The following is a 5,109-nucleotide window of genomic DNA, read 5'->3' as shown; positions in this document are numbered from 1 at the left end:
CCCATCCATAACAAATACACATACGAATGGAATGGTTTCTGCTCTGACATGCTCAACTGTGGGAGCTGATATAGACAGGTGTGGTTCTTTCTCAATCATGTCCAATCAGTTGAATTGGCCACAGGTGTATTCCAATCAAGTTCTAATGACGTCTCAAATGATGATCAAAGAAAATTGGATGCACCTGAGCTGAATTAGGAGAGTCGTCGCAAAGGAGAGTGAATACTTGTGTCAATGAGATATTTCTGCATTTCATTTTCAATGCATTTTCCCCCCAAAAATTCTGAAAACATTTTTTTTACTTTGTCATAATGGGGTGTGAAAATCCGTTTTGAAATCAGGCTGGAACAAGTCCAGGGGTATAAAGACTTCCTGTATGGTTTGAATCCACGGAACAGGACACTTGACAAACCCCCAATATGAAAGAGAAGATAGAGAAAAGAGAAAAGAGGCAGAGTGAATGAGAAAACGGTAAGTGTATTATTGTCTCTCTGTTTTAATGGCCCTATAGAGATGGAGAAACACTTCATCACTCATCTCCCTCTCTCTCTCTCTCTCTCCATCTCTCTCCCTCACTCTCTCTCCTCAATCTTTCCCTCACTCTCTCTCTCGCCCTCACTCTCTCTCTCTCACTATCTCTCACTCTCTCTATCTCTCTCTCCCTCACTCTCTCTATCCATCTCTCTCTTCCTCTCTCTCTCCCTCACTCTCTCTCCTCAATCTTTCCCTCACTCTCTCTCTCGCCCTCACTCTCTCTCTCGCTATCTCTCGCTCACTCCCTCACTCTCTCTATCCATCTCTCTCTCTCCCTCAATCTTTCCCTCACTCTCTCTCTCTCGCCCTCACTCTCTCTCTCTCACTATCTCTCGCTCACTCCCTCACTCTCTCTCTCTCTCTCTCTCTCTCTCTCTCTCTCTCTCACTCTCTCTCTCTCCCTCACTCTCTCTCACTCACTCTCTCTCTCTCCCTCACTCTCTCTCACTATCTCTCGCTCGCTCCCTCACTCTCTCTATCCCTCAATACAATACAGTTCCCTCCATCCAGCTCCTCCTCTATCCCTCCATCCTCCATCCTCCTTCTCCCTCCATCCCTGTCCTCCCTCCCTCCCTCCATCCCTCTCCTTTTTCCCTCCCTCCATCCTCCTCCTCCCTCCCTTCCATTTTTCTCCTATTACAACTTAAATTACAACATACGTAGCCACAATTTGTTCTCTCCCGTTCTTCTCTTACTCACTACACCTCCTCCTCCTCTCTCGCTTTCTCTCTCCCAGGCTGACCCCACCCACCTCTCCCTCTCTCCCAGGCTGACCCCACCCACCTCTCTCTCTCTCTCTCTCCCAGGCTGACCCCACCCACCTCTCTCTCTCTCTCTCCCAGGCTGACCCCACCCACCCACCTCTCTCTCTCTCTCCCAGGCTGACCCCACCCACCCACTCTCTCTCTCTCCCAGGCTGACCCCACCCACCCACCTCTCTCTCTCCCAGGCTGACCCCACCCCACTCTCTCTCCCAGGCTGACCCCACCCACCCACCTCTCTCTCTCCCAGGCTGACCCCACCCACCTCTCTCTCCCAGGCTGACCCCACCCACCTCTCTCATAGAGTTAAGGAAGTTAGGATGATGATGAAGAGGATTTCTCAGGCTGACCCCACCCACTCTCTCTCTCTCCCAGGCTGACCCCACCCACCTCTCTCTCTCAGGCTGACCCCACCCACTCTCTCTCTCTCTCCCAGGCTGACCCCACCCACATCTCTCTCTCAGGCTGACCCCACCCACCTCTCTCTCTCTCTCCCAGGCTGACCCCACCCACCTCTCTCTCTCTCTCCCAGGCTGACCCCACCCACCTCTCTCTCTCAGGCTGACCCCACCTTTGACATTGATAGGAAAGCTGTGAAAGCTGGGAAAGAAGGATGAATGGGGGGGGGGTGCAGGAGAAGGAAGAGGATGATGATGAAGAGGATACAGAGGAGGAAGAGGATAACGAGTGAGGGTGAGGAGGAAAAGCAGATGAGAGTCAGGGAAAGGGAAGACCAAAGCCAACCAGGAAGAAAAAAACTGAGCTAAAACAATTAGGACTAGAACTAATAGAGTTGAGACTGAACTAGAACTAATAGAGTTAAAACTGTTAGAACTAGAACTAATAGAGTTGAAACTGTTAGAACTAATAGAGTTGAAACTGAACTAGAACTAATAGAGTTGAAACTGAACTAGAACTAATAGAGTTGAAACTGAACTAGAACTAATAGAGTTGAAACTGAACTAGAACTAATAGAGTTGAAACTGAACTAGAACTAATAGAGTTAAAACTGTTAGAACTAATAGAGTTGAAACTGTTAGAACTAATAGAGTTGAAACTGTTAGAACTAATAGAGTTGAAACTGAACTAGAACTAATAGAGTTAAAACTGTTAGAGCTAATAGAGTTAAAACTGTTAGAACTAATAGAGTTGAAACTGTTAGAACTAATAGAGTTGAAACTGAACTAGAACTAATAGAGTTAAAACTGTTAGAACTAATAGAGTTGAAACTGAACTAGAACTAATAGAGTTGAAACTGTTAGAACTAATAGAGTTGAGACTGTTAGAACTAATAGAGTTGAAACTGTTAGAACTAATAGAGTTGAAACTGTTAGAACTAATAGAGTTGAAACTGTTAGAACTAATAGAGTTGAAACTGTTAGAGCTAATAGAGTTAAAACTGTTAGAACTAATAGAGTTGAAACTGTTAGAACTAATAGAGTTGAAACTGTTAGAGCTAATAGAGTTAAAACTGTTAGAACTAATAGAGTTGAAACTGTTAGAGCTAATAGAGTTAAAACTGTTAGAACTAATAGAGTTGAAACTGTTAGAACTAATAGAGTTAAAACTGTTAGAACTAATAGAGTTGAAACTGAACTAGAACTAATAGAGTTAAAACTGTTAGAACTAGAACTAATAGAGTTAAAACTGTTAGAACTAATAGAGTTGAAACTGAACTAGAACTAATAGTTAAAACTGTTAGAACTAATAGAGTTGAAACTGAACTAGAACTAATAGAGTTAAAACTGAACTAGAACTGTTAGAACTAGAACTAATAGATTGAAAACTGAACTAGAACTAGAACTAATAGAGTTGAAACTGAACTAGAACTAATAGAGTTAGAACTGTTCGAACTAATAGAGTTTAAACTGTTAGAACTAGAACTAATAGAGTTCAAACTGAACTAGAACTAATAGAGTTAAAGCTCTCCCCTCTCCCCCCCAGCCTCACCTCCCTGGGGAGTAACAGTAGTTCTCTCCCTCTCCTCTCCTCTCCTCCCCCAGCCTCACCTCCCTGGGGAGTAACAGTAGTTCTCTCCCTCTCCTCTCCTCTCCTCCCCCAGCCTCACCTCCCTGGGGAGTAACAGTAGTTCTCTCCCTCTCCTCTCCTCTCCTCTCCTCCCCCAGCCTCACCTCCCTGGGGAGTAACAGTAGTTCTCTCCCTCCCCTCTCCTCTCCTCCCCCTCTCCCCCCCAGCCTCACCTCCCTGGGGAGTAACAGTAGTTCTCTCCCTCTCCTCTCCTCTCCTCTCCTCCCCCAGCCTCACCTCCCTGGGGAGTAACAGTAGTTCTCTCCCTCTCCTCTCCCTCTCCTCTCCTCCCCCAGCCTCACCTCCCTGGGGAGTAACAGTAGATCTCTCCCTCTCCTCTCCTCCCCTCTCTCCTCCCTAGCCTCACCTCCCTGGTGAGTAACAGTAGTTCTCTCCCTCCCCTCTCCTCTCCTCCCACCTCTCCCCCCCAGCCTCACCTCCCTGGGGAGTAACAGTAGTTCTCTCCCTCTCCTCTCCTCTCCTCTCCTCCCCCAGCCTCACCTCCCTGGGGAGTAACAGTAGTTCTCTCCCTCTCCTCTCCTCTCCTCTCCTCCCCCAGCCTCACCTCCCTGGGGAGTAACAGTAGATCTCTCCCTCTCCTCTCCTCCCCTCTCTCCTCCCTAGCCTCACCTCCCTGGTGAGTAACAGTAGTTCTCTCCCTCTCCTCTCCTCCCCCAGCCTCACCTCCCTGGGGAGTAACAGTAGTTCTCTCCCTCTCCTCTCCTCTCCTCCCCCAGCCTCACCTCCCTGGGGAGTAACAGTAGATCTCTCCCTCTCCTCTCCTCCCCCCACTCCTCCCCCAGCCTCACCACCCTGGTAACAGTAGATCTCTCCCTCTCCTCTCCTCCCCAGCCTCACACCTCCCTCAGAGTAACAGTAACAGTAGATCTCTCCCTCCCCCTTCTCTTATCACCCTCCAACCACATCAAATCTCTCCTCCTCCTCTCTTTCTCCAGCACCAGTACAGACACACACACACACACACACACACAGGAGTCTGAGGCCTGTTTTAATAAGTAGTTTATTCATACAGGTTAAATTGATATAGTGATAAACCAGGGAGGAGCAAACGGAAGGCAACACATGGAGGCTAAAGCCTGTTGTTCTATAACATGTTATAACTGTTCTCAAGCCTGTTGTTCTATAACATGTTATAACTGTTCTCAAGCCTGTTGTTCTATAACATGTTATAACTGTTCTCAAGCCTGTGTCTTGTTCTACAACATGTTATAACTGTTCTCAAGCCTGATGTGTGACAATATAAAACGTGAATATAATATACTGATACATGTGTGATTCCTCGCCAAATGGAGGCTATCGAGGAGGGGAGGACTGTCTTCTATGGAAGGATACTTGTGTGATTCCTCGCCAAATGGAGGCTATTGAAGAGGGGAGGACTGTCTTCTGTGGAAGGATACATGTGTGATTCCTCGCCAAATGGAGTCTATCGAGGTGGGGAGGACTGTCTTCTGTGGAAGGATACATGTGTGATTCCTCGCCAAATGGAGGCTATTGAAGAGGGGAGGACTGTCTTCTGTGGAAGGATACATGTGTGATTCCTCGCCAAATGGAGGCTATCAAAGAGGGGAGGACTGTCTTCTGTGGAAGGATACATGTGTGATTCCTCGCCAAAAGGAGGCTATCGAGGAGGGGAGGACTGTCTTCTGTGGAAGGATACATGTGTGATTCCTCGCCAAATGGAGGCTATCGAAGAGGGGAGGACTGTCTTCTGTGGAAGGATACACATGTGATTCCTCGCCATAAGGACGCTATCGAGGAGGGGAGG

The sequence above is a fragment of the Oncorhynchus masou genome, unplaced genomic scaffold (assembly GCF_036934945.1).
Source record: "Oncorhynchus masou masou isolate Uvic2021 unplaced genomic scaffold, UVic_Omas_1.1 unplaced_scaffold_628, whole genome shotgun sequence".
Classification (NCBI taxonomy): Eukaryota; Metazoa; Chordata; class Actinopteri; order Salmoniformes; family Salmonidae; genus Oncorhynchus; species Oncorhynchus masou.
Note: the sequence above shows the minus strand (reverse complement) of the source record.